Below are 11908 nucleotides of genomic sequence, written 5' to 3' on the forward strand. Positions count from 1 at the left end.
TTTTCTTCCTGACACCTTCTGAATAATGGCACCAGACCTTGAAGCCAATGAATCGTGAATCACAGTGGCTTCTCGATATCATAAAAGAGATGTTCTAAACCCCAAACATAAAGATCGTTTTATCTTTATTAATAGTTTAATGCATCTGAGAAAGCTATTTGACATTTTTTACACCTCCAACTCTTTCCTTCATGCATTACTGGTCAGATTACACCAGGGTTCAGCCACTTAAATCCACTTAATAACTGACTAAATTCTACACTGAATTTACATTGAGCTACTGATTCTGGGATATAGATGAATTTTCTAATGGGGGGAAAAAAACCCCCACACCAACAGATTTCCAAAGTTGTAAATCTGCTTTAACAATGAAAAAGGAATTAGTTAAATTATTGGGATTGATGTCATGTTTAACAGCATTTCCTGATGAAGCCTCTGCAGCATAAAGTGAAGAAATAGATTAATAATTGGGAGTATTTTCTTCACCTATTTAATTGAAGCTCCACATTTGCAAACACACATGTGAAATTAATTGAAAACACATGGAATTTGAGACACAGAGAACACAGAGACTCTTTTCAACCTCTGGCAGACCCATTACACATCAGTGCATGACACTGTAAGGAGAAACGTTTGGTCATTAATGATACTGACTTGGAATAACATCTAATTGGCTAATTGTTTCTATTTTAAATGCACACACCCACCACTACCACCACCACCACCATCACAGAAACATATCCAAACACATATGACCACATTTAACATATAAATGCACACACAGTGGAGCCTAGCGCACCACACACCCACATACATGCAAATATTCTCTCAACAAGAGACATACATGTGTGGGTCAATAAATTGTACACACATACTCCCAAGCCAGACTTAGTAGAGAAGGGGGGAAACCTGCTCTCTGCCTCGCCCCAGCTTCCCAGAAAGAAAAAAAAATGTCAGTGTCAGAAATGTGATAGGACTGTCAAAGACATATGGGAAAAACTCAAACCATGGAAGTTGTGAAACATAAATCTCAGTTCTATTTGTTTTGCGACAGTGTACACACCACACATTTTTCAAACCACACATTTTCAGATAGAAAATTAAAACTCTCACCAGGTTCAGAATTGCTGGGGAAGTTGGATGGAGATTCTAGTATACTGGCAAAAGAACTGTTGGCTGGCCTAGGACTGAAGGATGCTTCTGGACCACTGTCAGCAAGCCTTAGTTGGCCTCTTTTCCTCCACATTTTAGAGGGGCTGTGACCGTGTTTGTGCAACCCAGGGCTGTGAGGGGACAAACATTCCATAGATATGTTCTCCACTAAAAAACATTCCTTGGTTAATCATAGGTTCTACTTCTGGGGAGTCCCCAAGCAGCCCTGATTTCCACATAGCTCCTGAGGCTGTCCTCTACTCCCCTAAATCCATAGCCAGGTCTGTTTCTCCACTGAAACTCACCTGATTCATTTCAAACCTCCAAGTGGCCTGGGAGTTTTTCCAGTGCTTTAGTTTCAAATGTCTTAACTTCTTCCTCTCAAGGAACTCTCTCTAATAACCATCAAATATTGACTAAACCAGTTAATCCCACTCCCTAGAAAAGTAGATAATGTTACTATATACCACTCAGAGTAGTGTCTGTTTATGCCCACATCTGGTTTTTCTTTCCCCTAAGCCAGTTTGTTAATCATGAAGAAATGTCCCAACACTTCTTAACCAGCTCCGTGTTTTGGGTGGGTTTGTTGTGCAATGTCCCTAAAACATTTGAAGACCAAATAATGACACCTTTTGGTACATTCTCATCCAAACATCATTCTTCCTCAAAAGAAGCTTCCTGGATCAGACAGGCAAGCTTCTCTTTGCGGAAGCCTCACTCCCACCTCCCCACAGTTTGTCCCTCATGGACCCTCAAGCCACCTTTTTTTTTTTTTAAGTTTATTTATTTATTTATTTTTGCTGTGTTGCGTCTTCGTTTCTGTGCGAGGGCTTTCTCTAGTTGCAGCGAGCGGGGACCACTCTTCATCGCGGTGCACGGGCCTCTCACTATCGCAGCCTCTCGTTGCGGAGCACAGGCTCCAGATGCGCAGGCTCAGTAGTTGTGGCTCACGGGCCTAGTTGCTCCGCGGCATGTGGGATCCTTCCAGAGCAGGGCTCGAACCCGTGTCCCCTGCATTAGCAGGCAGATTCTCAACCACTGCGCCACCAGGGAAGCCCCAAGCCACCATTTTTAATAGTTCCTGCTGGAAACCTTCAACAGACAGGCAGTCTGTTGCCACTGGCAGCCTGACACTTCTTGGCCTTGGAGTTCATTTCCAATGCCAGGTGCCTCACTGTGGCCAGAGTTCTGCAATTTTATTCTCCACTTTATTCCTAGCCCTAGGATGGACCCCAGTGTTGACTGAGATCCAGATGGTTGGCTAAGCAGAATCCAGTGGCCAGGGGCTTGCAGAGGGTGCTTTTAGGGATGAAGATCACAGTGTGGAAGGCCAGATCCACGGAGCCCTCCACACCTTTGATCTCTCATTTTTGACTCTGAGTCTCCCTGGTCAGTGTTTGGTCTCTTGCCCTTGATTCACTGAGAACCGCAGTCGCATCGAGCATTTGAGAGGGAAGGACTGGAGAACATGTGGTTCAGCTTTTTGTCCCCTACCCTGTTGTGCGGACAGAGACACTGAACCCCACGTGAGGACCTTCTGACGTGGGTGCGAGAGGAATTAGGCAGGAAGGTGCCTGTTCTCTCTAGGGGTGGGGTAGGGTTCTTAGATGATCCCCCCTGAGTTTCTGAAGCAGGTCTGGGTCCTCTGTCATCCTCACCCAAGTCCACCCTATCTCCTGTCTCCCTTCAATTCAGTTCAACAAACATTTATTCAATAACGATCAGCTGAATAAATAATGAAGGAATGAGTCTCTCTGAACCAAGCAGTGTGCTGTAGGCAATGGAGACATGGTGGTATGGCAGAAACTGCTGCTTGTGTTCCAACAGCCACCCTCTCCTTTGCCCATAGTAACAGAAGTTGTAGCTGGACCAATAGGGCCGCTCAGAATAAAGATCACCTTCTCCAGTCTCCCTTGCAGCTAGATGTGGCCACGTGACTCAGTTCTGGCCAGTGGGATATAAGCAGAAGTGTCAGGTGCCAGCTTCCGGGAGACAGCTGGTTCTCTTTTCTTCATCTCCTCTGTCCTGCTGCTGCCATCTTGGACCTCGGGGCTGAGGGATGTAGTCCAGGGAGAGCCGAGGATGTCTGAGTCTGGTCCTTGTGGGCCTGCTGCAGCCAAGTTGCCATATCAACCCTGATTACCAACTCCCAGGCTCCGTATGTGAGAGAGAGAGTAAATCTTACGTCTTGTAGAAGCCACTGTTATTCTGGATTTTTCAGTCATTCATAGCCTATCTATTCTCTTATAGGCAGTAAAATAAGTACTTAACAAGGGTTTGAAAAAAAGATTGTATTCTTCCTAGCTTTGCCAAGAAAACATTGGACTTTTTCAAGGGGAAATTTTATTAAGAAACTAGATCCTCTTGCTGAAAATATTTTAAATGAAGAGATATGTGTATGTACACACATACAGCTCACGTTGCCCCAAGCCCCCACCAAGCATGGAGCAGAGATCAAGGAGCATTTACTGGCTGAAGGGAGAAGAAAGCAATGGGCATTTCACTTTAAAATGCAGGTCCTGACAGCAGTTCCCAGTCACCCCAGCTGATTCATGCTTTTTCCTGGAATTTTAGTTTTTCTGGTATTCAACTTTTCAGCCGCATCAAGGCATGCCAAGGTGAGGCATGTAAACACAAGGGCAGGCCACCAGATCTGCTGGCCAAGAATATACCCACACAGGAAGGGACATCCCAGTCTCCCTTTGAAGATACCTTCAAACTTCCAAGGGATTCTCTTAAAGCCACTTTCCCTTGGCTTTGGAGAGAGGAAGCAGCAGCCCTGTCCACAGGCCTCCTGAACCTGCATTTCCCCCAAGCTCCCTGCCACTTCCTCTCTATCTCTGTATTTGTGGTGGTAGGTGAATGTAGGGGAGTGGTACTGGGCCGTCAGGTCCATTCTCTGAATTGTCACCTCTCAGCACTGCAGGAGGTGACTGGACTCAACTGTTAGTGGCTCCATGAACTTTTAGCTTCAACTTTGGGCTTTGGCTGTGCAATTTTTGGAACAACAGGAAAAAGTCCACTAAGCATCAGTGCCTGGGAGACAGCACTCAAGAAATGCTAGTAGGTATTATCGTTCACAACTCAACCCAAGGAGTCTTGTATTTAGAAGCAGGGCAGAAGATCAGAGTAGACCAGGAGCATAGCTGCTGCTGACAAGCCGTGGGACACCGTCAGTTCTTCAGGCCAGGAATACGCTTGTCCTCCAAGCCTGGTGTCAGTTTGAGTTCAACTGAGGGTAGGACAAAGGTGAGGAGCAGAGAGCTGGGCATGGCTCAGCCATTCTTTTGCTTCAGCCTCTCTGTCCTTCACTGCCCCCAGAGTTGGTAGAAAAGAACTGGGTGAAGCTGAGGTTGAAATTCTCTGGAATTCACGAGTGTCATAAAGATACAGCCTGGCTATCTGTCCCCAGGCCCATTTCCTCTTCATCAGCACACAGCCAGACTGCATTTCTCAGCCTCCTTTGCAGTTGGGTGTGGCCACAGGATAGGGTTCTGGGCAATTGAATGTGAATGGAAAGGAAAACCTCCCAAGGCATGATCCTCCATGCTCTTTCCTTCTTTGCAAGCTTGATGCAGATAAACAGGATAACCTTGGAGGCCATACACAATGTTTTAATTCCACTTTCTAGAAAGGTTTTCTTTCCAAACCTTCTTCTGGGCCTTCTCTATTAAAAACGCCCATTTATAGAAACTACTGCTTAGCATTTTTGGAACTTGTTATCCTATTCAGCAGAGTCTAAGTCAGGAGGCTTTGAACTCGGACAATTACTGCTCTTGATTAACAACAAAAACTGATGAGTTGGCCTTTCCAGTGTGCTAAGCAAACTCAGCCAAGCAGAAAATATCACTGAAAGGGAAACAACGGGAAGTGATTTTCTTGGTTACATTATGAGCCGTTGCGATATTTACACATGTTTGTGGATAATGTGGGAACCTCTGCTGCGCGTGCCCTTCCAGGTGACACCATTGGGCTTGAAACGCCACGTTCCCTACTTGACCTGGGCTGTAAATGTCATCCTGTGACTGCAGGCAGCCAGCCTAGTGGGAAAACCACAGACCTGGGAGTGGGAGTAGGCAGGCCTGGGTGCAAGACCCCCGCTGTGCTCTTTTAGAGTCCCTGCTCCTCTGGGTGTCCCCAGAGCCAGCACCCAGGCCTGGCAATCAACAGGCAGCTGCAGCCTCGTACTGTCGGACAGTCCAGAGGCAGCCTGGAGGAGTGTCCATTTCCTCGCACCCTCACCCAAACTGGGTATTTTTAAAAGATCTTTGTGAAGTTGAATCATGTTTTTTCTAATCTTGGATTGGACATTTACTAATATTTAGTATTACTTCATTTATGAGTGATCTATGCATGTCCATTACCCATTTCTCTTTCTTCAAGATAGTAGTATTTTTCATAAAATTGCATACAGCATTTTCATATATTAAGGGCATTGCACCTCTTCACATTTCATAGGTTTATTTTCCCAGGTTATTTGTCTTTTGTTTCTGTTAAAAAAATTTTTTTTGTATATAGAAAAGTAAAAAAAGGGAAAGTCAAATATTTCTATTTTTTCCCTTAAGATGTTTCTTTATAAGCTTATAAAGTCACATTCCATATGGAGATTTGAAATATATTTATCTATAAACCCCTAGTTTTATTTTTAAAAATTTAAAGTATTTGTTTAACCTACCAGGGATTTATCTGAATGTAAGATGTGAGGTAAGGATCTTCCTGAGGGCTACACTGGGAGTTGAGATCTGGGAAACAGAGCCTCTGGCTTGTGTGGAGGTTTGGACACACAGGGGCAGACGTCCCTGGACAGAGGTGGCACTGGACAGGCCAAGGAGGAGTTGATGTGTGAAGGGCACATCCAGGCTGGGCTTGGGTCTGGGGGTCTCTTTTTTCTCAGGTGATGCTGTGGACTGCCACACCCCTGACCCCCGGCCCCAAATTCATATGTTGAAGTCCTAACCTGAGTGTCTCAGAATGTGACTGTGCTTGGAGACAGGGTCTTTAAAGAGGTGAATAAGTTAAAATGATCATTAGGGTGCTCCCTAATCCAATATGACTATTGTCCTCATAAGAAGAGATTAGACAAGTACAGAGAGAAGTCCATGTGAAGACCCAGGGAGAAGTCAGCCGTCCACAAGCCAAAGAGAGAGGCCTCGGAAGAGACCAACACTGCTGACACCTTGATCTTGGACTTCCCCACCTCCAGAACTGTGAGACAATACATTTCTACTGTTTAAGCCACCTGTTCTGTGGTACTTTGTTATGGCAGCCGTAGCAGACTAATACAGTTCGGCCCTCTGCTAAATGCCCTCAGAGCTGGTCTGAAGTGGGGCTTGCAAAGGCTCCTGTTACAGTCTGCTGGTGATACCAAGTCAAGATAGCAACGTGAATTTTTTAAAATTATCTTTACATTGTGTATAATGCATATTCACTAAGAAAAATCAGGATATACAGACTAGCAAAAGAAATAAGATCACCTGAGGTGCTAATGCCCCCAGTGGTCCAAACGCACACTGGCTGTGTGTCCTGCAGCGGGGGCCTCCTCCTGACTTGCTCCAAGTGGTGGCTACCCCTTTCTCCTCGGGCTATGTGGACCATGTATCTCTCCCAGAGACAGCTGTTGCATCGCATATGGGCGAGGGCACTGCAGTGCTAAGGCTGCCAGAAGAGTCCCTTTACCCCATCACCACACAGCTGGCCAGGAGGTCCAGAGGCTGCTAGATTCGCAGGGCTGGAAGTCCGCCTGCTCCCACCCGCTCTGCAGCCTCCAAGGAGACTTCACCCTTTGCTTGCACTTGCCACTGACTCCTCCTCCTTGAGCAATCCTATCTGCTAGGAAATGACCTGAACCCAGTCTAGCCCTTACCTTTGACCCAGTGGCACCCACAGAGCCCCTGAAGGCAACGTGGGGGAAAGGCCACAGTGCCTAGTTAACTCAGAGGTAAACTGTCTACTGTCTCTTTCTGACACACCTCTATTCTCACCCTGGGGCTTTGTGCACTGTCCCTGCTGCCTGGAATGCCTTTCCTTCCTACTTTCTCTAAAATTTCTTATTGGAATCCTGCCCACCCTTCACAGCTGTGCTCAAAAACCATCTCTTCCAGGAAGCCTTTCCTGATCACCCTTCCCCCAAATGAATGGAATCCCCGCTCTGAACCTACACCTCACTGTCTGCTCCACCCATAGGTAGCACTGATCACGTTGCCTGGAATTAAAATATGTACATCACCTGCCCCAGATGGCAGGCTCCTTGTTGGTTCATTTCTGTACTCCACCCTTGTCTTGACCTGTTGGGGCTGCTATAACAAAAACACTACAGATTGGGTGGCTTAAACCAGGGGTCCCTAACCCCCGGGCCATGGACAGGTACCAGTCTGCGGCCTGTTAGCAACCGGGCCGCACAGCAGGAGGCGAGTGAGCGAAGCTTCATCTGCCACTCCCCATCACTCCCCATCGCTCGCATTACCCCCTGAACCGTCCCTCCCCCCAACCCCCGTCCATCCGTGGAAAAATTGCCTTCTATGAAACCGTTGGTCCCTGGTGCCAAAAAGGTTGGGGACTGCTGGCTTAAACAACAAAATTTTATGTCTCACAGTTCTGGAGGTTGAGAAGTTCAAGATCAAGGCCTTGGTAGATACAGTGTCAAGTGAGGATCTGTTTCCTATGTCCTCATATAGTAGAAGGGATAAGGAAGGTCTCTGGGGTCTCTTTTATTAGGGCACTAATGCCATTTATGAGAGCTCCACCCTCATGACCTAAGCACCTCCCAGAGGTCCCACCTCCATACACCGTCACAAAGCAGAGTAAGTTTCAATATATGAATTTTAGGGGGGACACAAACCTTCAGTCTATAGCAATCCTCCTCCTGCATCTAGCACTAAGCCTGGCTCAGAGAATCTTCCAACTAGAGTTTGACCTTTGGATGTAAAATTTTGATTTCTTTGTGGCAGAGAAAATAAAAAATCTCACACAATGCATAACGTGTTCCTCATAACATCTTCCAAGTAAATGTTATAAGGTTTATACCCATTGTACAGATGAAGAAACCAAGGTCCCTAGAATTTAAGAGAAGGCTCACATCAGCAAACTGACCATCAAGAACTGGAGCTGATGTGACAAAGCGAGAGAGAGGCATGGACATATATACACTACCAAACGTAAGGTAGACAGCTAGTGGGAAGCAGCCGCGTAGCACAGGGAGATCAGCTCCGTGCTTTGTGATCGCCTGGAGGGGTGGGATAGGGAGGGTGGGAGGGAGGGAGACGCAAGAGGGAAGAGATATGGGAACATATGTATATATATAACTGATTCATTTTGTTGTAAAGCAGAAACTAACACACCATTGTAAAGCAATTATACTCTAATAAAGATGTTAAAAAAAAAATAATACCTCTCTTAGAGGAACTCTGTGAGGGTTAGAGTAAAGAATGCATGTGAAATGGTCAGTAGAGTGCCTGGTCCCAAAATGTTACTGACTGCTATTTTTAGATTCATAGATCGTGCAGTAGGACCCTTAAAAAGAGGTTTGCCTCTGAAAGACTTGCAAGAATTCAAAGTGATTTAAATCTCTTTCAACTGAAAGGCCTTTACCTTTAGCTCTGAGATTCTGTGGGTCTAGGAAATACTGTGATTCATGCATCTTTGTATTTCTCACAGTTACCAAGCACAAGGCCTTACATGGACAAGGTGCTCAATTAATTCTAGTTGACTGGGGTGAGATGAGGAGGAATGTGTATGGGGGGGGGGCGGGTGCTGGGTGCAAAGTTATGGGGAGAAGGGGTGTGTGGGAATGTGCCCTTTGACCACAACCCAACATCTTTAGACCCCTTCTTTATACCTTTGCCCTTGGGGCACAATATTCTTCTTTCTCCTATGTTTTTTCCAGAGTACAGTGTCAACAGAGATATTCTTTTTTTTCTTTTTCAGTTGCATGGGCCTCTTTATTTTTATTTATTTATTTTTTTAACATCTTTATTGGGGTATAATTGCTTTACAATGGTGTGTTAGTTTCTGCTCTGTAACAAAGTGAATCAGTTATACATATACATATGTTCCCATATCTCTTCCCTCTTGCGTCTCCCTCCCTCCCACCCTCCCTATCCCACCCCTCCAGGCAGTCACAAAGCACCGAGCTGATATCCCTGTGCTATGTGGCTGCTTCCCATTAGCTATCTACCTTACGTTTGGTAGTGTATATATGTCCATGCCTCTCTCTCGCTTTGTCACAGCTCACCCTTCCCCCTCCCCATATCCTCAAGTCCGTTCTCCAGTAGGTCTGTCTTTATTCCTGTCTTACCCCTAGGTTCTTCATGACATTTTTTTTTTCTTAAATTCCATATACATGTGTTAGCATACGGTATTTGTCTTTCTCTTTCTGACTTACTTCACTCTGTATGACAGACTCTAGGTCTATCCACCTCATTACAAATAGCTCAATTTCGTTTCTTTTTATGGCTGAGTAATATTCCATTGTATATATGTGCCACATCTTCTTTATTCTTATGATTGTTGTCTTGGGAATAATACACTCTGCTTTACTAGAAAAAAAAAAAAACAAAAAACTGGAGCTGAGACTCCCAGCCCCGGCTCTTAGGAGCCTTTATCCCTCCACCTTTTTCACAGCCCACGTGTAATCTCATCCTCCCAATGGGTCACCTCTGTCCCGAGCACCCAGCATGGGGCCTGGCTGCAGTGAAAGTTTGAGGAACAAATGGGCCTGAGGCTTAAGCCTCACATGGCAGGCCTCAGGCATCTGCTCCGCCTCTCTTGGTGATGGTCGCCGAAGGCAGAGGTGTTGCTGGAGACAGAACATGCCTGAGCGTGTTCAGGGTGGCGTTTCCACCCTCCCTACCGGAGGCCTGGCCCAAGACCTCCATCCTGCGTCGTGAGGGGGTGGCACATGCCCTGGTTACTGCAGATACTGGTGCCCCATACGGAGGGCAGAGGTGTCTCCTCTGTCCCAGGAGAGCCAGGGACAAGGTTCTGCAGCCTCAGGGACGAAAGCACAGCTCTGCCTCACCGGTTCCCCTAGGTTTGGAGCCCAACTTTCAGTTCCCAAATGCTGCTGCTTCCCTTTGAAGTTTGTGCCTCTCAGTCCTGAGCATGGAGAGGAGAGGAGCTGGACCAGTTCTCCGCGCAGCATCTCTCTCTCTCTCTCCCTCAGGAATCACCTCCGTCACCATCCATTGCCAAAATGAATGGAGGCCGCTCAGCCGGCTTTATTAAATATGAATGAGTCGCAGCCCACAGCCCCACGCGGTCACTCGCCCACTCCATCTCTGGCAATTACTGCGTTGCACACACTGTGCCAACGGGCGCAGCAGTCCCTGCCTGCCCTTGCAGACTGACACCGCCCAGCAGGGGCAGGGCTCGGGCTGCAGCTGCCCTGCCCCCTGATGGAAAGCCACCCCAGGCTCCCGTGCAGCCAAAGCGCTCAGCTCTGAAGGCGTAGGGACAGGGCACCTCCCACAGACGGATCGTGGATTCTCGGGCTCTGGTCTCCTGGCACGAGCGGCTTCCAAGCACTGCTGCACGTTAGAGGTGTGGGAAGCGCCCAGACTGCTTAGGTTCCAGGCAAGTTAAAGATTCACCCTGGATCAAGGTTAAGAGTACGTTTGCATGCTCGCACCATTACTGAGCATATACTCGTGCGTGTCAACCTTCACGAGAAGCCCCTAGAAAATAAGCTTCACATTAGCAGGGTCCTTGTTTGCCAAGTTCTCCACTGTGTCCCTAGTGCTGGGGACAGAATAGATGCTCAGCCACTCTTCGTTGAATGAATGAATGAGGTGGGTGTTACTGACTATTCTGGAGCTAATGAAATTGAGGTTACAGAACTCAGCCAAGGATTCCCAACCACTGAATCAGAGCCAGAAGTCAAATCCGGCGGGGGGCTCAACCATCACTCCCCACTGCCACGGCTGCTGGCAACTTGCCTGGAACCTCTTGAGGGTGGGGAATCTGCCTCTCCTGCCCCTGCCCGGGCCACAGTCCAAAGCCACAGCACACCGTTCTAGCTGCACGGATTTGTTCTGACCCTGATTTTATCAGGAGAGCCAATAAAACTCCCCACAAGCCCAATGGGGTTTGTCAAAGTTGTCAAAGACCATCTCTGAAGTTGTAAAAACAAATGAGATCAAATTCTTTTTCTGAACTTAAAAAATTACTTTTATTTTAGGAACCAATAAAATTATGGCAAATATTTACAAATAATTATCTCACATAAAGGTTACATAAAATCAATTCTTCACAAGTAACAGTCACTCATGAAAAGACACACAGATACTGAAACTACACCAATCTTATTGCAGGTTTCTCCAACTAACCTAAAATAAATGTGTTGCAGTCAACCATTTAACTTAGAATAAAACCACAAATTCCAGGTTTGACAAGAAAAAAAGTTAAAAATGAAACCAAAATCCCACCCCTCTTTTCTCCCAAGTCCCACCCCCAGCCCCTGCCCTCTTCCCAACAAAAGAAAAATATGTCCAACATCTTTGGCAAATTGGCACTGCTGTAATTACATTCAAATATTATTACACACAAAAGCAACACACATCACTAAGAAAAAAAAAACCACCAATATTTCAAGTCAATTATTTTCTACTAGAAAAAAAGAATACAAAACATACACATTTTTTAAGAAGCATTTTTTTTTCAATCTGTTGGAGACAGATCATCTCCTACTTTCAAAGGCAATTCAATTGTGGGGTTTTTTTTTGTACTTTTTTTTTTTTTTTTTTTTTTTTTTTTTTTTTTT

This window comes from Lipotes vexillifer, unplaced genomic scaffold (assembly GCF_000442215.2).
Source record: "Lipotes vexillifer unplaced genomic scaffold, Lipotes_vexillifer_v1.1 scaffold920, whole genome shotgun sequence".
NCBI classification, from domain to species: domain Eukaryota; kingdom Metazoa; phylum Chordata; class Mammalia; order Artiodactyla; family Lipotidae; genus Lipotes; species Lipotes vexillifer.